Below are 25,451 nucleotides of genomic sequence, written 5' to 3' on the forward strand. Positions count from 1 at the left end.
CCTCACTTATTCATAAATAAATAAAAAGTGAGGGAAATAGTTTTGGTCTATATTATATTTAGGTGCAAAATATAATATTTAATTTCTATGTTTTTAACTTACATTGCCCCATTTCTTTTTTTTTGTGTGGTTTTGCGTTTTCTTATTTTGGTTTGTCCGTTATTGAAGGGCTTTTTTTTTATGACATACCGTGTAACCAGCATTGACGTGTGTCAATATATATATGTATATATGTATATGTATATATATATACATATATATAATGATTTATGTATATTATAAACATGTGCATTTGATGGGGAGAGGGGAAAAAATATAATGAAGGGAGTGGAAGGTGATATGAAAATATCACCGCGAGGCATTTTTCGGTACGAACGGCAAAGTAATTAAAAATTGAATTGAATTATAGTGAGCGCAACGTTTACCTTTTCAGCAGGAGGGGGAAGCGGACCGTCACGGAGTTTGTTTGTTTGTGGCGGGAGGGGGGGGGGTATAGAGGTGGCAGGGTGGGGGAGGTCTGGCGCGGAGAGGGGAAGTAGGGGTGGCAGCGGACCGTCCCGGAGTATCAGAAGGTGGAGGGGTGGGGAGGTGGACTCCCGGGGAGGGGGAAAGTAGGGGTGGCAACGGGGCCGGCGCGAAGCTAGCCACGAAGAGAGGGGAGGGAAAGATCCCGTGTGTTGCGGGTTGCCTGGGCGACAGGCGCTCGCAGGGCCTAGCGTGAGCCCCGGGAAGGAAGAGCTTCAGACAAGCGCTCGTAACTCGCTCGTAAACCCGCCGTGTGGTTCGGGGACCGCAGGCGGGGGCTCTGCCTCGCCGTGCCCGCCGTCGACCGGGGAAAAAAAAAAAAAAATAACAACAAGCGACGATCCCCGAAACTAACCACGTGATTTTATAATTCATTTTTTTTTATTTTTAAATTTCATCTTTCAAGAACTTCACCGGTGTAAAGATACGTCCTTGGACTTCAATGCTGCAGCAGGGTCGCTAGATTTTCGCATCCCGAGGTGAGTCATGCATGTATGTTTGACGTCACAAACCTCCGATAAAACTGTCATTTTTTTTTATTTGTACATTTCTCCGCCATAATTAAAGTCTGCGGTGATTAGGCGATTTCTGAAGTTAATGCCAACCTAAACTCTGTATGTGGAAGGTTTTAAATCGTGTACATCATTTTTTTTTTTTTAGGTAGTTGCGTATCCAGTTGTATTTTATAATAAAATACTAAAGTAAAGTATGAAATTTGTTGTGTATGTGATGCAGAGCTGTTTAACCACTAAAATATATTTGATTTGGAAAATATATATCAAAATTTGAGGAACATAGCTGCCGGGAGAAATTGTTCTGTGTAACATTTCCGATTGTATTTATACGTAAAAAATTAAAATAAAGTCATGAGTTGAATGTATTTGTGTAAGATTACCAAAACATTTTTAATTTTGAGAATATGCATTATAAAGCTTTGGCACAAACTTTATATGCGTTAAGTAATATTGTTACAGGTAGCAATTGTTCCGTATAACGTATACAAATGTATTTAATCGTATAATATCAAAATAAAGTAACCAGTAAAATGTGTTTGTGATTTGAAATTTTACCATAGTCAAAATATTTTTAATTGTTATAATATGAACTGTAACACTTTAATATAAACTGGATACGCAATTAGGAACCATTACAATATATTTTTTTATTTTTTAAAGTGCATAAACATATGTTAAGGCCTTTTTTTATCCTATTTAATGTTCTGAACAAAACAGACACATACGAAATATGATTAGCTTTTTTTTGATGTGTCAATTCTTCATTGAAAAAATTACAAGATATCCAAACCAAAATATTATAAAAGATCAAAAAATAACAGACTATTGTGGTTTAAGTAACCTAGCTCATGGCAATGCTTTGCTGTTGAATAGATTTTACTTTTTCAGGCGCTTAGGTTCTAGTTTATAGGACACTAAAAATAAAAGTGTATTTTACGTTTTTTTTAAACACTGTGGAGTATGCCATTGAAACAAGCCTTATATCAGTAAATAATAAATAAACAATCTCGTTTTTCCGAAATACTTAACTCCTTAGTAACACATGTACCATGCTCGAGGTAGGGTTTGAACCCATGTCTGTCACTTGCAGCTTAACAAAACTTTGTTGGATTTAGTCGCGAACGGTTTCCTCACAAACTTCGAGCCTATAGTGGAGGTTTTTGATAAAATGTATGCAAGGATTGGTTGTATGAATAATACAAAAATATATTGTACAGCAAAATATCTGTCTCAATATTAAAGCAGTTTATTAATAATTATTTGGAGTATCGGCATACAAGAAGAGAAGTTCTCTTAATGAAATTTTTTCTTCTTTTATTTTACGTCTGCTGTGCATAACGCATTCCAATATTAGTCACGTTTACGTATCATAATTAAGAACGATACTTCAAGGAGCTTTGTTTAAACAATAAACAGGGAATTTAAGTTTATTCCAATAACATTATACAAAACGTATACACTAGATTAGTTTATGACTCTCCTTCATAATGTCAATAACAGTTGAATTTCCTTAAATCCAAAAACAGGAAAACACTTAACTGTCAGAACCTTAGAAAAATATCACTGAGCTTTTAGTCAGTCCAAGTAATAAAAATGTTTTGCAGTTAAACATCATTTAGGCCTTTTTTTGTTTTTATTTCTTAGAGTAATTATTCATGTAATAATTTTTCTGGTAATAACAAGAAGATAAGGTATTTGGTTTAGTTTAATATCTGAATGAAAGCAATTCTTGTACTGAGCAAAATACTTATATGTATTTCGTTGTAGCAGTTCTAATGAGTAGTTAAAATTTTGCATTTTATGTAAATAACAGCGAAGAAATTATGGCATAATTTTATACAACAGAAAATTAATTTTGTTTGCGTCTTAGATATATAGTGCCGGATTTTTTTAAAAAAAATATTTCGCTAACACATTGTTTGTGGGCCACTAAACAACAGAATATTTTTATTGCAAAATACTTGGCAGGTAACAGTTTTTACATTTTATTATTTTATTTATACTGAGGTAGCCCTAAACTATATATATTTTTATTTAATTTTTTTTTGCTAGGTCTAATTTAAATAGTGGAAATAATAAGTAAGCATTGTTATCTAACAAACTATCAAAAGAGGTTATAGATTTATTTAAAAAAACACCATAGTCACAAGTTTTGTAACAAGAACGGAACGTCTAGGTTTTAATAAAATATTTCAGCTATTGTTTTTCTATGACAAATGACTAATTAAATGTACATAGATATAAGCCACAAAGAAAAGGCTACATTTAAATACTAAGCATTCATTCGTTCAGTAATATAATTTGCAAATAGGCAAAAACAAATATTCAGTACAAAAAAAGTGAACATGAAAGTGTTAATATGCAAGAACTATTGAGGCCAGTGCACACATTACAAGTTTACATGCTTAGCTAGATAAATATATATTATTTCAACGCCTTCCTTCCCTCAAAATAATATTATCGCAGGAAATTTTTTAAGTACCGTGAATTATTTTAACTTTAATTTTAAAAACACGTTTAAATACCACATGCACAATTACTGAAGTTGCACTATGTTTAATATACATGTTAAAACTAATATTACAAATTTAATTTCTTGGTAGTTGTTTGTATGCTAATACTGGACTTGCAGAAGATTTCTTGTGGAAAAAAACCCGTCTTTATATGAATATAGTTAGTACGCAATTTCTTGTACACTTGCATACGAATCATTTCACAGTACTCAAGACGCATATTGAAGTGTTCCTTTACTTTCACAAAAATAGGCCCGTGTGTTAGTACGTTTATTTAAGTTTTTTACAAATAAATGTAAAATTACTAGTAAAAATAAAATTTTAAGCTTGAATAAAATGCAATGAAGAATAAAAAAAGACTTGTCTGCCAAATATATGTATATTTATTATTATTTTATTTCAAGTGAACTAAAGTGATTTAACACGAAAAATATTTTAAAACAAAATTTACATTTAAGTTAATACATATGTAGTTTTTGGTTAATCATAAATTTCTCTCACTGCACTTACGACTATTGACTAATGACTATAATGGATTTAAATCTCCACTATCTCAACAGACAGAGAATAAACTTTTATTTTGTCATGATCATAATCTATTTCAAAGGATATTTATTGTTTTCAATGTTTAATGTAGGGGAGAGCAGGGTAAAGTGGCCATCCTAAGATAAAACGATACATAAATTTTATATTGTAATTAAAATTGAAATATAAAATAACACTTCATATAATATAGTTTTTGTACAATAAAAAATGTATAAATTTCTTTATGTCTTGCAAACCATTATTTTTTTATTAAATTTTTAAATTAATTGTACCAAATGGCCACTACGCCCGCATATGTCGGGTAAAGTGGCCATTGACTGGCCATTTTACCCGAAGTAGGTAAAACATTAACACAACTCATTATAATAATAAATATAAAACCAAGGTGTGTATATACAATTTGTTAGCAAGTTCAGGAGATAGAATTAAAAAATTAAATGTTTCCACAATATCTAAATAAAATAATATTACGAACTGAAAACCCAACAAAACATCATTAAAAAAAAAAGCAATTGCATTTACACTATGTTAACAAACAGAGTGCTAAAGCTTTAAGTGTCTTCAAATAAAATGTCTTGACTTTACTTAAACAAGAAACAATTAAAAATTAAAACCTAACCTATCAAACATAACTTAAACAGTTTAGCGGCTACAGCCTTCACATAAAAAGTCACCATTTTCCTCTTCGCAGCAAGCACACTCTTCGTGAGCCCAGCGGTGACATCCGGAACACCTAATCCACACTTCATTTGTTTTTGAGTTTGAATATGCTTCCAAACAATATAAGCAGTCAGCGTCATCGCTCTCACCTTCGTCCTCTTCGTTGAAAAGGCGTCGCTTACTTTTGGCAGGTTTTTTCATCATTTCAATTCTATTTTTTTTGGGTTTGAGATTTGTTAATGTTTTGTTTTGACTTTTGTTGCTTGTTTTGGTTCTCTTTTTGTTATTTTGGCCTTCCCTTACAGACTTCTCTTCCAAAAGTTCTCTCTTGTACGGACTCCAAGTAAGAATCTCTGCTTTACCTTTCTTACGGTTAGTTTCGCGTTTGGTGATGTTGGATTTTGGCAAAGGTAATATATCTCTTGGAGATATTGCAAATGATGTGCTTGGTTCAGAACCCGTCACTGGACTCTTATATAGACATTTGCTAATGTTTTTGGACTTTCCACTCTTAGTTGATCCATCTTCACAGCCAGCTTCTACATCTTCACCTCCAGTAATTGTATCTTCACCGCCATCAACTTTGTATTCACCTCCAGCAGCTGTACCTTCACCAACATCAGCTGTATCTTCACCATCAGCAGCTGTACATTCACCGTCAGTCATCGTACCTTCACTACCAGCAGCTGTATCAACTACACCACCCACTGTTACATCTTTTCCTTGAGCTATTTATTCACCGCCATCAGACATTGCATCATCGTTACTGCAAACTTCTGCAGGATTAACATTGGCCAATGAAATATCCATGGTTCTGCAGCGAAAAAATCGGAGTCGGAAAATATGTTAGGGCCCAGCGGAACAATACCACATTTCCAAAATCCATTAATAGCTGTAGCTGGCAAAGCTGCTCGTAAAAAAGCTTCTCCAAGAGCTTACTTACTTGGAACTGAGTAACAACTCTCCCAGGGTTGTTACGGAGAAACTTCAGTATGAGCTGAACTCAAGCGCTCTGCGCATGTGGGGTCACGTGGCCTCCCGCCTCTTGCAAGCCCGCCTGTCCTGGCCGTAACCGCCAATCAGGCTTCTAGATATGCTATCCATTGTAGGCAACACTTCGATATTTGTAATGCTAATTTCTTTTAACTTAAAGAAACTAAATCACGGGATAACATTTCCGGCCACCTGCGCTTGTTTCTGAAATGTGAGCCGTCCTAGAGATACTGCCATTTTATCTGCCAAGCCTCTCCTGCTGACAAAGTTTGGTGTAAGGTCGTAGCCTACACGAAAACAACACATGCACATTGCCATACACGTTAAACATTTATAGTGCAGATTAAAAGAATTAAAATGTTCAATAGTTTCTTTTATCATTTAGCAATACATAAATAGAGCTAAGTATACAGTTCGGGCAAAGTTAACATACGGTCGGGTAAAATGGCCATGTAGTCGGGCAAAGTGGCCAGCACCTGGCCTCTTTGCCCTCTGAGACGCCATTACAGAAAAACTAGCGGGGGAAAAAACCTATGACATCTTCTACAGTTATTAATATGTGGTTATAAAGTATAAAACTAGCTCTTTTCGCTAGGCTATATTAAATAATTATGGCATTACTATGCATTTACACATACCAACAGTAATTATCACTTACCTTACATCAGAAATAATAAAAACCGTAAAACCTTAATAAATCAAATAACTTTCACTGCAGACAGGCCGGGTGCTCTCAGAACACTAATGGCGTCTCTTACAAATGTTTCACATCCTCGCCACCAGACTTCAGCACTCACCAGCGGAGTAACAGCCGATGGCCACTTTGCCCGCCCTGGTCACTTTACCTTGCTCTCCCCTACTTATGTCTATAACTTTAATTTTCTTCAGTTGTATTTTTTTTAAAAAACTCAAACATTGTTTCTATTAACAATAACGTTTTATTTTTCATCAATATCTGGCATACGATGTATACAGACTTTACTTTCATAAAAAAATAAAAGGAGATGGTGAAAGATATGTCCTTAAACACCACAAAATCTTAAATTTTGATTTAAATCGGCCCTGTCGTTAAGCAATGTGAATTTTTATCTCTTATAACGGTATTCCAAGATGTTCGTACAAGGTAGCAAATGAGGACTGCCGTGTAGGAACGTAACAGTAACCTAACTAGTGGGCCGTATTCCATAACGTGTCCAAACCGAATACCAGTAAGGGGAACAAATCGGCAAACCGTTTTAATAAACGGTGCCCTGCGCGAGGCTAGAAACTTATTCCAAACGCATTCTAGTGGACGTTTTACAACAATCGATACAATTATTACGGCAAAAAAAATACTAGAGATAGCAGCACCATCGCACAAAAAAAAATTTAACCGCGTTTCTAATTTATTCAAGTACTTTCCAAGTTGTGATCTTTTCTTGTCATGACCATTAAAGCATACAGAATGTATTCCAGGATAGTTTCGCTACCACAAAGTTTCATTTGGCACACCAACACGCATGGTACGTCCCTAGATGATCACGAAAGTGACTATATACGGGTTAATGGAGCCAGGCGCGGATTCGTATCCTGGACGAAATCGACGAAAAAAAAAAAAGATGAGCTCTGCGCTTGCGCGGAATTCGGGCAACAGATCGGCACCTGATATGACACCAACATCCGTTCCCTAAAAATAAGGGACTGGCCGTGTCCTATCGTGCACTAGGGATACGGTTAAAATTACAAGTGAAGCAATTTCATCACCAAAACGCTTATTTTTGTGTCTTGGAATACCGGCCTTAGTAATGTTTTGACAAATTTTTTAGTGGTTGCAGCATAGCAGCTTTCACTTGTTTACAGTCCAACAGTAAGAAATGCTCCAAATCAGCTAACTACTCACCTACAAACATTTCAGTGCAATTAAAATATTTTTAAAATTCGTACAATTTAAAACTAAGTGGCCTATATAGATTCTTCAGAGTGAAATACTTACTATATCGCTTCTTCATCCTTAATTAGTGGGGATAATTTCAGAGGTACTCCATATGCGCCAAAGACGAACTTCATTCTTCAGTAGGCCTATAAACCACAATTTCGTTCATATGGAAATTATATAACTCTCCCTTAATACACTGGTATTTTACTAGGATGTGTACAAAGTTTTATTTGAATCGGTTTTGTGGTTCCAAGGATATAAATATATTATTTTTAATTTTCTCTTTAGTCATAATATTTAACCAAAAGTTGCCTAATCACGTATTACTAACAACCCAGTAAATATGATGCTTGTTGATCTTGGTCGTATTTAATTTAGAAGTTTTAAGACTGTAAGATGACTCACTGATTAATTTATTAATTACACGCGTGTTGTATTTAGAAACGTTATTACCGAGAAATTTTAAGTAGCATATACTAACTCGGGAGCTACCCGCTGCATGTAGTTGAAAAAAAAAATATTTATATTGGTTTTATTGGTTTTTCTTTTACAAGCAATTCTGTAGATATCAGTTCTATAAATTATAAAACTTCTGGTAAACGAGGAAAGGTCTCTCGGAAAAGTTTCGGCTACATATAGTTGGGTGTGATCATTATGCACTTTTTCTTTTATTGAATCATACTAAAAAAAAAATATCTTTACTCAGTGTACTTGAAGGTGTATGTGTGTGGGGTTTACTGCGGCTGATGTGGTTGCAATAAAATAATTTTCTATTGGTTTTATTCGTATGCCTGAGTTGCGTGCCAGCCTGGATTCAGTATCTCAAACGGACCGATCACTAAAAGCAAAATGACAAAAAAATAAATTTTGACATATATTTGATTTAACGGAGGTCTTAAGTTGTAATGTACAAGCAACAAATCGAATGACAGAAATTTACTAAACATTAACGACCCGCTTCGAAAGGATGCGTTTCACTAATGTGGCGCTATTTAGTTTGATAAGTAAGGTTGTTTTATAAAAAAAATTATATACGTACTAACAAATGCTGCCCATGACTAAATAATTTCTTTGTAGACATTGTGAACAGCTTGAGTCATCATCAGGAAGATCGAGAACTAGGACATCACTACGTCAGTACGAATGTAGTTACTGAGATCCGCAGTTCACGGTATAGCTGAAATACCATATCTTAAGGTGGTATTGTCCTTAACTTGCGGCATATTCTGAGGTAACTATGAACTATGAGAAAATTTTACATCTTTCCAAATCCACAAGCTTATAATTAATAGCAGTACATAACCCGACAGCAGTGTATCAATCTTATGTCTGATTCATCTACTTACACCCATATAACCCGAGAGACTAACCGGAGAGTCCAGAGTCCCGATTGATGTTTGTTTACGAAACTCATTTGAGAACTCACTTAGGGCAGAGATAAGTAATTATTAGAGACCGGAAAAATTCGCGGGTTCAATGACCTCCAGGATAGACTCCAATATACTCTACACACTCTGGCGAATGCCAACTGTTCATTGGCTGTTGACTTGTGAGTCGTCTCGACTGGGTGGCCTGTGATTCGACACATCTTTGAGTGAGGGTCTCTAATTGGCCCACAGTCCTCCAGATTAACAGTGAACCAATGACAGAAGCAGCACTAAGGTATAATTATTTGAATTTTAGCATAACACGAAATGAACCCGCGAATTTTTCAGGTGTCTAGTAATTATGTTTCCGTTCTTCGTTTTTAAAAATTCTGTAATTTTAAAAGAGTGAAAATGGCTAAAACGCCTGTTTTAGTAGTAAATTCTAGGCGTAAAACAACCGGTACAGATTCTTGAAAGAATTCAAGGGACTCGCTTCACATCTTTACTTTCATTTCTCAACCATCTAATGTTAAGCTGGAGTCACAATGCCACGACGGGCACGTCACGATAGGCACGACAAGCTCAGCAGCCAATGAAAGACAAGTTCTCCGTGACGTCACCCTGACAAAAAATGCGCCCTGGAGGCCCGCAAGGAATATATTTAGGGTCATGCAAATTTCGCGAAAAGATTCCGAGGCAAGCTGAAAGTTAAAACACTGTAGCATCGTCTGTGTTTCGTGATTGGGTGAGTTTGTTTCAGGTACATGTCGATTGTTGAAACACCAATCACAGTCTTTCATTGCGGAAGCAGATGCGTCCTGAGTGGCTCAGCCGAACAAGGCAGCCACTTCTCTCCCAGACGGCCGCCAATCGCAAGGAAGAAACCGCTGGTGCGCGTATACCTCGTTGCAGTCCAACAGGCGTTCAGCTTTATTCGCGAAAAATGCCTGCCCCTAAATTTATTCTATTTATAATTCTGCCGCGTCGTGCCGCGCGATAGAAAGCAAAACGGAAACGTAAAGGGAAAGGAAACCTTAAAGAACTAAACTTCAAAAATATATTACCTACTTGGTAAATCTATATGCTGAAAAATGAAATTTAGTTGTGCATGTATTTGTAGATTGCCTTCGTCTGTTCAAACAAACGGATATCGTCGTGTTTTTGGTAAATGTTGTTATTATAGAATGGCGAAGATTATAATTTAAGAATGGACAAGTTCGCGAAAAACTTTTAATTAATAAATTTCAGGCTCATGGTATTCTGTATATGACATTGTATAGAAAGATGTAGAGAGATAATACTTATTCGTGATATAGGTTGAGATATATCTACCGAATCATATATACCTATAGCGGTATGGAGAGCTGTTTATATATATATATATAAGAGAGATTTTTATAAATATAGAGAAATATAGTAATATTTATAGAGGGAAATATTATAGAGAGATAGAGATGGATGCTTTCAAAATTTGTACCTACATCAAACCAATTAAAAAAAAAAAATGAAAAAGGTGTAGCAACGCATGCCGACTGTAAACGTTTTCGTGGGCCTCAACTGCAAAAGTGAACTGCGCGTATCAGTAACTTGTGTTTCCAATTTATTTCATTAGGAATATACGTGTAATTTTGGTCCCGCTATTAGGGTGAACTCGCCCATTAAAATAAATTATCATAACAAAGCTCAGCCTTAATGGCTGTTTGGCCGCCTTACCCACATGGCCGATTGCTAACATCCCCGTTTGCCGTTCGTGGGTAAGTTCATGCGTTCGAAAACTATAGTAACCGCGCGTGGACACTGGCGGGCTGCTTTGGTGACAAAATTTCGTGGGAACTATTCTGGCTACACTCTAAATTTTATTTGTATGTAAATGAAACGGAAATATTCATGTAAAATTACATATAATTGTAAATTTGTACATTTACATGAGAAAAAATTTATCATCACAAAATAGGGTTGGCAGAAATACTGGGTTCTCATTCTTACCCGGGTATTCATGATTTTGTGATGTCCCGGTACCTCCAATAGTTGAAGTTATTTGTAACACATTCCCTGAAAAGCGTTCCAGTATTAACTGCGCACATTAATAAGAATAAAAAATCAAATACAGTTGGATACTCGGTTTATATTTTCCATGGTTAAAAAAAAATATGCATGAAAGAAAAATCTATTAAACTATAAAATTTTGCTCTTTTAAGAAATACTCAATATTATCACGAAAAACCTATTTCATATCTGCAAAAATAACTATAGCCATGTGTTGCATAAAGTTACAGTATCTTTAATGTAGTATAACAAACTAATTGTTGGCAGCAGGATTCTAAATAATGTTTTTTGTAATAGTTTGGAAAGTTTTTTTATCTGTCTACTGAATGTTTCCCGGTCAATGCCGTGGTAACAGACTTATGCTATGATATAGACAGATTCTGGATGCTAAGCGCGAGGCCTATATGAGTAAAGATTTGCTGAAAGAACTGTCAAATTCAGCTCTTAAAGTTATTGAAACAACGTTGGTTGACAAATGCAAAGCTCAGAAACAAAAAAAAACAATATAAATTTTATTACAATCAATTGTAATAAAACTAGCTGCATTGAACTCGGACGTAAGTAGTATAAACGGGATTGTATAACCGTAACGTCTCTCGAAATGCCGACCTCACACTTTTTTTGACATTTCTGTTAGTGAATTATGTTTCTAAGACTTAAATCAAAGATTTTCTACCGCTCATTAAGTAGGTTATTTATACGAGATGCATGTCTAGTCTATGGCTGCGATGAAGTGGCCTAACTTGAGTCGGAGAAAACTTGTAATATGTACCTACATATTTGATATATATTTTTTATTATTATTATTATTTGAGTGTCTACCAACAGTCAGAGCCTTTAACAGGTGGACACTTAACAAATATTAAAAAAAAATAACGATAACATACACAAAACACAATAATAACACAACAATAAAATGGGACAACACAAACATAAACACATGACAAAAGACACTTAAAAAAATATAGTAACTAAATTTGTCAATTTTAAATTAATTCATTATCAATGAAATAACAATAATAAATTATTTACATCAGAAATTATCTTAACTACAAGAAAATTAAGAATTCAAAATGTCTTTCATTGAGATTTTTGCCCTTTTGAAAGGGTCTAAATCTTTCAAAATATCATTACAATTACATTATACACCGTTTTGATAACTCATTTTTATGTGATACGTTCGAAAAGGTCGCATTGTTCTATGATTGAATGAAGGAACTCGAAGACCAATTTTGTTTAATATTTCAGTGCTGTGGTAAACATTTATAAAACAATTTATTACAAAAAAAGTATCAGAAACTTTCCTTGTGTGTGTGTGTGTGTGTGTATATATATATATATATATATATATATATATATATATATATATATAATCTTAGCTCTCTGTTTACGGCATTTTGGTAGGAATAATTTTGTGAATGCGGTGGAAGTCGCACGGAACGGAAATTTGCAACCACGGTGCTGCTAACTGTGGTGGTTGGCGCGAACTGAAGTTCACAAAACCAAAGGGAAAATTTGGTAAATCCAGGAGAGATGGACCACCTTTTTGAAAATCTTATAATTTTGTTATTTGTCTAGATATTGGTGAAGTAAATTTCGCTATGATATTCTGGTGAACTATGTATATGAAAAACAAAGGTATATTTAGAAAATTTACATTAACAAAGAGAAGAAAAATGTTGAAAAATTTTGCAGTACTGGTCCATCTATACCATATAGCTAGGGTTAGATGGACCAGCCTATATGGGAGAGATGGACCAGCATTGAGAAAGCTATTTAATCATTTATGACTAACTTTAAATTCATATTTAAGCACTCAATTAAACAAAAATCGTTTCTGACGTACAACAAGTCTACAGTGCCTATACATTAACATGTTTTACAAGGTCTTTCTTCTTTCAGATGTAGTTTTTCAAAACCCATAAAGATTTTAGTTCTTTTTTTCCACATACATCGCACTTATTTTCGTACTTTGTGCAATTCTCATCCAACCAACTAGAACACACTGTGCATTTAATCCAGTCTTCTGTACTTTCTGTAGTATTGTTGTCCTCATTACACCCAACACATTCATTTTCGTCCCAGTCACCATCATCACTGTCATCATACTAAATTGGCTGAGAAAATCCTTTGGTGTTTGGTTTTTTATGTTTGGTAGGCCTAACAGTTCTAGTTAGGATAGTTTCTTCTCTCCGTCTTTTTCTTTCTTCTTGTTTTTTATTTTCTTCAGTTTGTCATGTTTTCCTTGGGTAAAACGTTGTACATTATCCTTAGAATTTAGTACTTTCGAAACACTTGCACTCTTACCACGGGCTGCAGTTTTTTTTCTTAAGATTGGAGTAGGTGAGATGTTGTTTTAAATTTTTGTTGGCGTGGGGTTGTCGACCTCTTTGACTCCGGAGACACTGGTGGGCCCTGACGAAGTTCCAGGAGTCGCCAGGCATTCATCACTGATAGGCTGTTCGAAATGTCTTATAGGCAGAGCAGATTCGAGTGGAGGGGTAGACCTATCGGTGACTATGATTGCTTCTTGGTTTGATGTCAAACCAATGTCTGGAGAGTGTAGTTGAACTAAGTTCGTTTCAGTAGCTTCAGAAAGTGATGTTTCACTAGAACCTCTTGTGTCAGGGGTAATGATTGTTGAATCTTCGCTAGGTGTCAGGTAAACGTAGTCTGGTATTGCAGACATGTTTAGCGGAATAATTCCACATGCCTTGAAGCCGGAAACTGCATTTTATACAGTCGCTGATTTGGACCAAGCACATCCTAGCAACTTGCCAAATTGCAGTCTCGTAATTTGCCGCAATGGGTTGTTCCTCATGAACACATTACATTCTTTGTTGTAGTTAGACTTTAAAGATTTAAAATAGCTTCTGTCAAGTGGCTGCAAGAAATGGGTCGTGCGACTAGGAAGGCTAAGCAAAATTATATCATTTTCATCAGCGAATTCAAGCATTTCCACACTGCTGCAATGGGAGGAGTGTCCGTCAAGAATCAACTGTACTTTTCCAGCAGGCTTTGTTTGCAAAAAGTGATGTTTCAACCAGTCGAAAAATAATTCAGAGGTTATGTAAGCAGATTTCACGTTCATTGCAATCATGGAACCCGGAGGCATGCCATCACTGAACTTCTGTTTCTTATTCTTCCCTTTAAAAATGCAAAAGGGAGAAATGTAGTTGCCCTCGCCATTGAAACAACGGAAATGGTTTCACCTTTTTCTCCAGATGTAACAGTGCTGACATTTTTTAATCCTTATATTGCAACAACCTCTCCTGGTGTGTTGTTTAGTTGCAACCCATTATCGTCCACATTTTAAATGTGCCCAGGCTTACCTATCAAATCATTTTCAGTCAAAACTTTTTCTAGTAGGTCAAAATACTGTTTTACAACTGTTTTATTCATTCCGAGAGCTCTATTCTTAGAAATACCCTCTGACTTTCGGACTGAGAGTTCAGGATTACGAATCAGAAACGATTGCAGCCAATCATAACCTGCTTTTTGGGCGTCTAGGTCAAAGTTGTGTTTAATTTTCATTTGTTCGGCTAGCTGGAAAGCCATTGGCCGCACACAATCCCGCGATGGTGTAAAGCCATGTGTTTGCAGTTTCTGAATGTGAAGTACAATCTTTTTTTTTTCATTTTCCGTGCCCAACAATGAGGATTTCAAATGACTACAAAAAGTTGTAAAAAATTTAAAGGCTGTACGAGGTAAAGTGAGCACTTCGCAACTTTTAAATACGAACAAGAACACGCGAGTAATACGAACACTTCATGTAATAGGCTCATAAGTTATTATTTATATCCTTTTTAAAAGTGGCCGAAAAATAATAATATGATGGAACGATAAATGTAACTAGGGCCTCAAATGTGTTCGCTTTACCGCATACAGCCTATATTGTATTTTTGTTTTTTAAGTAGGCCTAACGGAGAGAAGAATTTACCTTAAAAATTTGGAAATTAATCTACAAATTACTTAACAATATGTTTTGTGACTAGTTTTTTTTAGAAACGACATTACAAATCTATAGCATTCTCATTAATAATACGTAGGCCCATTTAAAACGATGGTCCATCTCTCCCACTTTATTTTGGACCATCTATCCCGATCGCTAGGGAGAGATGGACCAGGCCGCCATTACGTCCCTGTTGTGCCCAGCGTAGCTACAGAACACTACAAAGATACGTTTAGCTTGTTTACATGTTGTAAGGAATGATGTTTCAAAAATATTACAAAATACTGTCTCAACGAAACAACTGCATTCGCATTAACAAAATTTTTGACCTAACTGTTTTCTATTTTTTTTAATATCTTCTCAATTTACTCATACAAAGGAACTAAAACAACACAGCACGCGCAATACAGTGGCCACGACACATTCCTACCAACCATGGCGCTTTCTGTTAGCAGGTTCGTGAACTATGCCACCGGTCCATCTCACCCGGTGGTCCATATCTCCTGGATTTACCCTATTTATTTTTTTGATGAATTTTAACGAAATGGGCAATAGCTATTTAAATAAATTTTCATGTCAACAATCAGGTCCGAAGTCGGGGTTTTATTTTTTTTTCCAAGACTTTTTCGGTTTCATCGGAACGGTTGCATTATAAGTTTAAAATTTCGCTCTGCAAATTGAATAATCCGATTGTCGACGTAGCTGTTCCAGCAGCAAATTCTAGAGGCGAGTGCGGGAACTACGTGTGAATCGCTGTTATAAAACGCATTTGAAAATAAAATATGCGTATATTCACCACGCTCAGCATTATTTTAAAGAATTATATCTTGAATTTCGTGTCCGAGTTTGGTGTTACAAGTGTATTTGCAACGTGAGAACACGTGAATTTGTTCTTTACAAAGGGTAGATTTTTAAACACCTCTGGAGAGTGCTGAAAACTCGCTCACATGTTTTGACGTGACAACGTCTAATAAATCGATGAACGCCTGCTGCACGCACGAAAAAATGTCCCATTACGCACATTGTCCTGTTACGCTGTGTCCCGTTACGCTCATTGTACGCTTGCGCCGCATCTCTCTTCCACCGATTGGAACAACCATCGATATGACTTTTTCGAGGCACATTGAACTTGAAACACTCCCATTCGTTTCTTACTTTTCCTATCATCGTCCTATTCTTAACAGAATAACACAGATTGGAAGAAGTTAAATAGCAAACATGTATAAAAGTTATAGTTAAAATAATCTCTTCGTTAAAGTAATAAACATATTTGAATTAATGAGTGCAAATAAAAGTAAATTTATCAATTAAATTGTAGATTTCATTTCACTCCTTCTTTGTATCCATACCAAATAGTGATAATTCAATAAAAATGAGTCAATTTTATTCATAAAAGTATGCAATCATTTCATCAATGTTTTGTTATGACGTTGTAACGTTAAACTATCGTCCGTAAACCGACTTTACAGACAGCCAATTTTTTTTTCCTTCAAAATATTTAAATTTCGGAACACCAGTCCCTGCCTAGTAGCCCGGTGTTAAAATCAGGTAAACTAAACAACCAACGGTCGGCTTGTTGTGCCGTCGTGCTATCTGTAACGCCTAACCACAGGAAACATTCTCTCCGAGTCCCGGAAAATACAAATGACCGTGAATACCAAATCTTCCGGGAAGCCAGCAGTTCACATATGTATATATTTTTTAAATTTAAATTGTTAGTTTAAAAATGTCAGCTTAATGAGTTAGAAAAATATAATAACAAATTTGAATTTATTGTAAAGATGAATTGTTAATGAGATATTTCATTTTTTAGTCTCTGTGAAATGCAGATAATGAAAGCCACGTCCGAACAGTTCCGAAGTTCTCCGATGTTTGCCGATCGCTCATTTCGGTTACGATAACCTAACCTAACCTAGACTCCCGAAAAAGGAACCCAACTATTTATTGCTTTTTATAATGACCGAACCTAACCTCACATTTTACTACAATGGTTCCTCATGTCAGGGTGTAGCCTACTATCCATTGGTTCATCCGATAAGTTTCCTACACTGACTGAGTCCGGCTTTCGCTCAAACAACTTCGCTTTCAGAAATTTCATACATTTTAACTATTTTAAAGGACTTGAGTTGTCGCGGTCCTAACCGAATCGAACTAAGATTCCAGTTACATCGTCTGTCCAGCACTCGACAGCGATGTAACCTCGGTAACGAGAAAAATAAGACGGGTTCTCGTGTTGCCAATACACGTACAATATGAAACTCGGACACGAAGTTTGTTACGCAGAGTTCTTTAAAATAATTACGAAGCGTGATCAGTGTAGCGCAAATTTGTGTTTTTCAACTGAATTTCTGGACGCGAATCACACGAGGTTCACGCATCCCGCCGCTAGAATTCGCTGCCGCAGTAAACTACGTCGACAGTTGACAGAGCGAAAGGTTCAAGTATATACCTAATGAAACGTCTCCGATAAAAGCAAAAAAAAAAAAAAAATTTGAAAAAAAAAATACTGAACCCCTTCTTCGAACTTAATTTTCGACAAGGAATTTTATTAAAACGCTGAGTGCATTAAAAATAATTCATTAAACATTTAATGCTATAAAGTCTCCCTTTGGCTTTGTGAACTTTGGTTTCGCGCCATCCCGCCACAGATGGAAGCACGGTGGTTGAAAAAAAAAAATTCTTTGTTCCATTTACGAAATGCCCTACCAAATGCCCTTCAAAAACTCCTTTCTAAATTAGTTCATATGGTTATGTAATGAATTTATTTAAGATCATGTGCAGGAACACGAAATACCTATAAGTAGCAAATAAGTTTAAGGCAATATCTTGTCAGGAGTGTTTTGTTAGTGGCGGTGGTCAAGGGGGTAGGGGGGAAATGGAATTTGTGGGAAGATTCTTGTCCACCTTTGGTCGCTGTGTCCCTGGCGCTGACCTACTTTCGCACTTGTTTTTTATCCGCGCACTAATATCGATCCTTCTCGGCTCCCGGGAGAGATGGGGTTAGCGTGCACAACGCTCCCCCCCACCCCCCTAAATCCCCCCCCCCCAGGGTTTGGTCCTGTGTGTCGTCTGGGCACCCGATTTTCCCTACGGGAGGGGGCAGGGGAGGAATCCCTAGTACGTATTCCGGGAATATTCGTTCGATACCATGGTTCGTTACGGGTTCGGGATTTTTTTTTTGACGTGTGACAACGTCTAATAAATCGAAGAACGCCGGCTGCACGCACGAAAAAAAGTGTCCCGCTACGCACATTGTTCCGTTACGCTGTGTCCCGCTACGCTCATTGTACGCTTGCGCCGCGTCTGTCTCTCTTCCACTCGATTGGCCTATGCGTCACGAGGAGAAGAAAGACAGCGGCAGCACACAACTTACATCTACACGTGAACTGTTTCGTCGACTGGTTATAAAGTGGAGTGAAAAGTTAATGTGGTATTTCATTGCTTATTACAACAACAATTTCGGCAATAAAGGTTAATTATTCTTTCATTTTAAAAATATGATTACTAGTATAATTTCAAGTATTTATTCTTTTATTATTAAAATAAAAAAGATTCAATTTTATTCATAAAAGTATGCAATCATTTCATCAATGTTCTGTTATGACGTTGTACCGTTAAACTATCGTCCGTAAACCGGCTTTACGAAAACCAATTTTTTTTTAAGTTGTACTTCTTTTGGCCCGTTATGAGAAAAAAAACTGATGTGAGTGGATCTCATAATATTGAGCGCGTACCATGCCACGAAATTTTCACAGAATGAAAAAAAAAAAGATTCACACAAATAAAAAAAGTTTACATGAGCTTTTACATCTCATTCTTCAGCTATTGATACTAAATACTGGTGCATATCATTAAAAACATTTATTTATTGTGAATATTAGTGACTAAAATTGTGTCTACAAAATTTTTCAAGTGTGTGTATGTGAGGGTTTTGTTCCAGTATGTATAATTTAATTTGCGCGATTAAATTAAAATCACTACATTATTATTTAAATAAATAATTAAAATTTATAAATTAGAATAAACGTTCATCACATTTATTGATTTTCATTATCAATTAAAATTTAATGATTTCACTAAATTAAATTAATTTTATTTAATTGATTATATGTAGGCCTATGTATGGAAAACCGAGTTTATAATAATTTTTTAATTTAAATTAAATTTATTGTTTACAAACCGTATACTTAATACCACTATAGCCCTTAATATTAATTATTTGCATGCTTAATTAAAGTTAGTTTTTTTTACTACCGCAAGTAAGTATAACTTCTAACGCATAAGTATGTACACGCACCAATTTATTTTATTTTTTTTTGGGGGGGGGGGGGGGGGTAAGAGGGCGGTTTTACTGCACATCTATAGAGGTGCATTTGCTCAAATTTTCTTAACCTTTTCAATTTTTAATTTTAATGGCAAACTGGATCCATATTGCCTTTAGTGTAATTGGCCCTTAGGCCTACTGCGTATCCGCTTGTACTTTAGTATTGTTTGTGATTTTCTGGGTAATTTCATTATATTGATATGTAATGTAAGTTTCACGACATGTTTTTAATGTGTAGTAAATGTTTCAGTAATGAAATAATGAAAAGTTCACTTGGAAAGTATTTTTATATAAAACTTTTCCAAACTTTGGAACAGTATTGTTTAGTGCCTTCAAGATTTCATACAGAACTAAAAAAGACTTTAGTGAACTGGAAACAATATTTAATATTTCAATTAAAGTGTAAAGTATTTGTAGTTTCTAGAACAGAAGTGCAAGAAATTTCAGTCGGTGTATACCTACACATCTTCTTATCTATGATCATGTTCGTTTTGGTTAAAGGTCTTTCTGACTTCATTCTGCTTCTGTCAGGGATCACGTGGAAAATGTACTTTCCTGCTTAGAATCAAATCCATTTGATTTAATATTATCTTTGAAAGATTTGTGCAATGGGAGGGCATTACTTGATGTAAGTTTTTGGACATACGCTATTGCTAAGCACTTTTTCTGTAAAAGAAAACTAAAAAAATAAAAAAATAAATGAAAATACCCAAAAGACAAAAAACACAAATTAAGCAAAAATTGCTGTTGACAACAGGATATAAACACCACAAAATATTCCGTAACAGAAATATGGTCAACAAACAAAGAAAAATAAAGAAAAATGTACTAAGAGAAGGAAAAAAAATGATGACAACACAAAAATATTGAACCCAAAAAAAAATCGGCACAATGGTTGAAACGAGACAAAAGCACGACAAACCGAAAAGACGACACAAACACAATAAGTAGTATAGGATAGTATGTCCGGCGCCTGGGTTCTGGGTGTGGTGCCGGTGCCGGTGTCCGCCATCTTGGATTGTGACGTCACGGCGGCCATTTTCGACTCAAAATTCCTCAAAAATGGCTCAAAATGACTCAAAAATTCCCGTTTTAAGAAAAAATTTCCCATTTTCTAGGGAAAAATTCCCGTTTCGAGGGAAAATTTCCCGTTTTAGTCCAGGAAAATACCAGCAACTAGAAATGTCCATATGTAGGCTTAAGCATCCATGTCTACAGCCTCAGATAAGCCTCTGACGTCATCATGGAGTATGACGTCACCGCTACAATTTCCGTTACGACCACCATCTTTAAATTTATTATCCGATTTTAATGAAAAAAATTTTAAAATTTATAAAAAAACTTAAACAATAAAAATTTAATAAAAAATATTTAAAAAACATACTTTTTCGACATGGAGCTCGGAGTCCTCGGTTCGAACCCGGTGAGGACAAAAAAATAAAAATGGCGACCGATCCTTTTTCCACGGAAGTCACCTACAGACTAACCTACCACCAATATCAAGGTATATATCGTCAGCTGGTATGACGTCATGTCCGCCATCTTGTCTTCGTCCGCTGGAGACCACCATCTTGTTTTCGCCCGCTAGAGTGCGCTGACGCCATGTTAGTTTAATTCTTACCCGCTAGAGTGCAGTAATAATTGATTATTACTAAGGTGCCCGCCATCTTGAAATTTGGGCGCCATCTTGGAAATCCGTAATTTTTATGCTAGAAATGCGGGAAAAATTTCAAAATTCATTAAATAAATTGGCAATAAATATTCTGATTGATTATATCGATTACCGTCCTTGGTTCGATCCCTGACCGATACCAAACAACTTTAATTCAAAAAAACTACCACAAAGGTGTCAGGTTAGAGAAATAAAACACAAGTTATTTCACAAACATAATATTTATTACATAATTTCTATTCTACTACAGGATCACTTGCGAAAGCTGGCAATCTTAACATCATTTAGCCCTGCATAGAAGCGAAATGACTAACTCTTAGATCCAATCGGTTTATACTAGACAGAGACCAACGAGATCCTTTAATAACATAGGACTCCTCTTCTTGACAGAGTTTCTGGATACCGTGTTTAACAGTTTGCTTCTCATCGTCAGAACTGTAAATTGTAACAGCCGATGCCTTGAGAGAACTTCTTCTCTAGGTCCTCGGAATGGATACGATTAACCATAGAAACAGTTCAGTCACAAGTTATAATTTAATTTCCGCACGTTGTTACTTCATAAGTAAGCTGATTGATTTTGTTCTACCTGATATCCTCAAGAAAAATAAAAATGTCTTGAGCTCCAAATGATCAATCGACTCCAAATGCTCCAACAGGTCCAAATGCTCAAAATCGTCCCAAAAGGCTCCAAATGGCTCCAAATGCTCCAAAAGGTTCCAAATGCTTCAACAGCTCCAATTGGCTCCAAATGCTTAAGACAGCTCCAAATGCTCCAAAAGGCTCCAAATGCTCCAAATGGCTCCAAATGCTCCAACAGGCTCCAAAAGGCTCCAACAGTCTTTTTGTTTCTATAGCCATTGGCTCCAATAGTCATTGGCTCCAATATTCATTGACTACAATATTCATTGGCTCCAATATTCATTGGCTCCAATATTCATTGGCTCCAATATTCATTGGCTCCAATATTCATTGGCTCCAATATTCATTAGCTCCAATATTCATGGGCTCATGGGTCGTAGTCTCGTAGACTTGATGCTACATAAGCAAGCAGCCTTGTAATTTTATAACATAATGCTGATGGAGCAGTTTGCGCAAAAGAGAAAATTCCTTCGAAGACAGATGCTGCAACTGTAGCCTTATAGACGAGTAGCTTCGTAGTCAAGTACTCATGCAGACTTGTAGTCCTGTATCCTCGCAGTCACGTAAACTTGTGTACTAGAAGCTTCGTAGCTCTGTAGCCTCGCAAGCCATGTATAACTCGTAACCAGCTAGATCATTTTAGACTCGTAGCCATGTGGCCTCATTGTCTCTTAGAAAAATGGACTAAGAGACCGGAAAAAAAACACAAATGATGACAGCACAAAAATATTGAACCAAAAAAAATTCAGCAGAACAGTTGAAACGAGACAAAAACACGACAAAACCAAAAGACGAAACAAACACAATAGTTTTTCCAAAACAGAAACAAGCGACGTTTCGGGAACTGCTATCTGCTCTCGTCCTCAGGCAGAGACGCACATGGTATGAAAAAACAGGTGCGACTGTTAGTCCATTTTTTTTTTGTTTGTTGACCATATTCCTGTTATGGAATATTATGTGGTGTTTATATCCTGTTGATAACAGCATTTTTTTTGCTTAATTTGTGTTTTTTGTCTTTTGGGTATTTTTTAATTTTCTTCTACAGAAAAGTGCTTAGCAATGGCGTATGACCAAAAGATTACATCAAGTAAGGTAAAATAAAAATATACACTAAATCTTGTTATAATCATCGACGGTATACAAAAAAAAGATTGTTTATGCTAACAAGGTAGGCAGTAACAGTCTGGAAACTGAATTTCTCTGTATCGCAATCCAAGCATGAGACTGACCATAGTTGTGATAATAGCGATTAGGTTTGAATGAATGTTGATGCAAACTATAAAGGGTTGTTCCGGTGACCTTGAAGCGTGTTTCAGTTGAATGAAAAGGCGTTGTTTGCAGGCGGGACTCGAACCCGTGCGTTTGCGCTGTCAGAAATCACAAGTTAAGGTTCGCGGACTTTCCAAACGTAAGATGGTTACTTCAATCGAAAGAGAAGAGCGTAATTTGAATCTTCGTAAATGGAAACCGCGCAGTCATTCCACTTCTTCCCGCAAGACTAGTGGTGGTGTCTCTCTATGGCATCCCGGCCTGCTTTTACTTCCGCCTACGTTTCTCTCTCTCTCTCTCTCTCTCTCTCTCTCTCTCTCTCTTTCTCCGCCATTTTTTCCTCTCGCGTTTTGTCATCGACGTTTATCGCGCGCGGACTGCCGTAATCTAATCTTCGTTAGCGCGCATCCTCTTTCTGCGAGGGGACCCCACACAACTCCGTCGAGCCACGCGCCATACCAGAGCTCATGTCCCGACGCCACGACGCTATACTATCCGTATCACGTGAGCTCGTCCCACGGGAAGCCTTCATTTCACAGACGAGAGAGCCACACCCGAAGTTCCCCGAAGTTCATGCTTGCTTCTATCTCATTGTATAAACCGGTGTGGCATTAAATTTCGCGGTCGATTAGGATAGGTTAGCTACATTATAAATACTTTAAAACAGTGTGGATGGTTGGTTATATTAGGTAAGTATACCTGCATTAAAAAAATACTATAAAATCATTTTATGGTTGCTTAGCAAATAACTTTTTTATATGTAGCTATCCAGGGCTAGGAAACCGTTTACATGATTTCACAGTATCTTAATGTAGCTATCCTAACCAAATCAACAGTCCACAATGTTTTAAAGTATTTATAATGTAGCTAACCTAACATAATTTACTATTAGTTATCATGAGTTACAATGAACCAAAAAAAAAAAAACGAAGATGCACGATCGGGTGTTTGGCTCTCTCGTCTGTGAAAAGAAGGCTTCCCTCGTCCCACACTCGACACTTCGGCCGAAAATCAATTTTCAGTCGATCTTTCAATCATCCGGGCCATGCCCGAATCAGCGATCAATGAAAGTGAAGATAGTTTCAGGTGTTTATAAACGTACGGTACAATGGTATTTGGAATAAGTTTGCAAAGGAGCTTTTCTGTAGACAGGGGGGAAAAAACATTGTAAGCATGTCTTTCAACACTCGCCAGTAACTTCGGTAACTAGCAAAATCCCGGTTACGTTGATTAGAGTTACGATCAACATTTTTTTAGTAGCCGTGTCCTTGGCGAATAATTCACCGACGTTTCGGTCGACATTGCAGTCGCCATAATCAGGGAGCAGTTACCTACTGAGTAGGTAACTCCTCACCTCAGTAGGCAACTGCTCCCTGATGATGGCGACTGCAATGTCGACCGAAACGTCGGTGAATTTATCGCCAAGGACACGGCTACAACCCAGAAGCCAAGCTACTTCAGACAATGGCCACGAAAGCCTGCGAAAATTATTAAAAAGTACAAAATGTTATCGATTCAGTAAATTACTACCAAGGTAAAAATAATTTGTGTTATGATTAATTCGCTAATTTCCGTATGTACCAATTAAAAAAATAGCCTTAAAACAAGTGAACCACAAATTTTAAAACGACTTTTTAACACATCAATCACAGATCTTATTTATTAATATTCACTTCATGCAAATAACTTCCCGGAATGATCTTGTAAAACAAAATTTGTATTTACAAAACGCGTATTTTAATACAACACTTATAATATTATAGATTTTTTTACTATGTACTAGTAGGTAATTATAGTATGTATGGGGACACCGGTGGGTGGTGGGGGAGCCGGGGAGCCACGGCGGCCATCTTGGTTTACGTCACTTCCGGCGACCATCTTGGATTACGTCATTTCCGGCGGCCATCTTGGATTACGTCATTTCCGGCGGCCATCTTGGATTACATCACTTCCTGCAGCCATCTTGGATTTGACCTTGACCTTTAAACCCGGAGGCCATTTAGTTTTTCTAGAACTTTCCTCCATTTTGTTTTCTAGATCATTCCGCCATTTTGAGTTTCGTCCGCCATCTTGAAAATCTTTATTTATTATCCGATTTTAATGAAAAAAATTTTAAATTTAAAAAATTAAATAATCAAAATTTTAAAATAAAATTAAAAATATTATTTAATAAAATTTTAATTAAAAACCTACGCATCGAACACCCCACTCCTCTAAATTACAAATACATCATCTAGCACCCCCACCCCTCTGTTACAATGACATCGTCATCGAACACCCCACTCATTCCTGTTACAATTTTTCGTTACATCCACCATCTTGGAAAATCATAATTATTAACTTAGAAAATCAGGAAAAAAAATATACCATCGTTGTCTGCTGGAGGCAACCATCTTATTTAGTGAAGACTACCATCTTGATTTCATCTGGTGGGTGTCGTCATCGGTTGTAGGTTTCTAAAGTATGTTAGTGTATGTAAGGTCGAGTTACAATTCTCTACCAACATTGTTATGAA

The 25,451-nt window shown here is 36.2% G+C and overlaps 1 protein-coding gene across 2 annotated transcripts in view; it reads left to right on the forward strand.

The window, feature by feature from the left end:
* The first annotated feature begins 712 nt into the window (after positions 1 to 712).
* Positions 713 to 25,451, forward strand: part of LOC134540858 (cGMP-specific 3',5'-cyclic phosphodiesterase) — a 274,843-nt gene continuing 250,104 nt past the window's right edge. For both annotated transcript variants that reach the window (XR_010076524.1, XM_063383866.1), the window contains exon 1: positions 713 to 1,004. The gene's annotated coding sequence lies outside the window, so the exon portion shown is untranslated. The remainder of the gene's footprint in view (positions 1,005 to 25,451) is intronic.

The sequence above is a fragment of the Bacillus rossius genome, chromosome 17 (genome assembly GCF_032445375.1).
Source record: "Bacillus rossius redtenbacheri isolate Brsri chromosome 17, Brsri_v3, whole genome shotgun sequence".
In the NCBI taxonomy this organism is placed as follows: Eukaryota; Metazoa; Arthropoda; class Insecta; order Phasmatodea; family Bacillidae; genus Bacillus; species Bacillus rossius.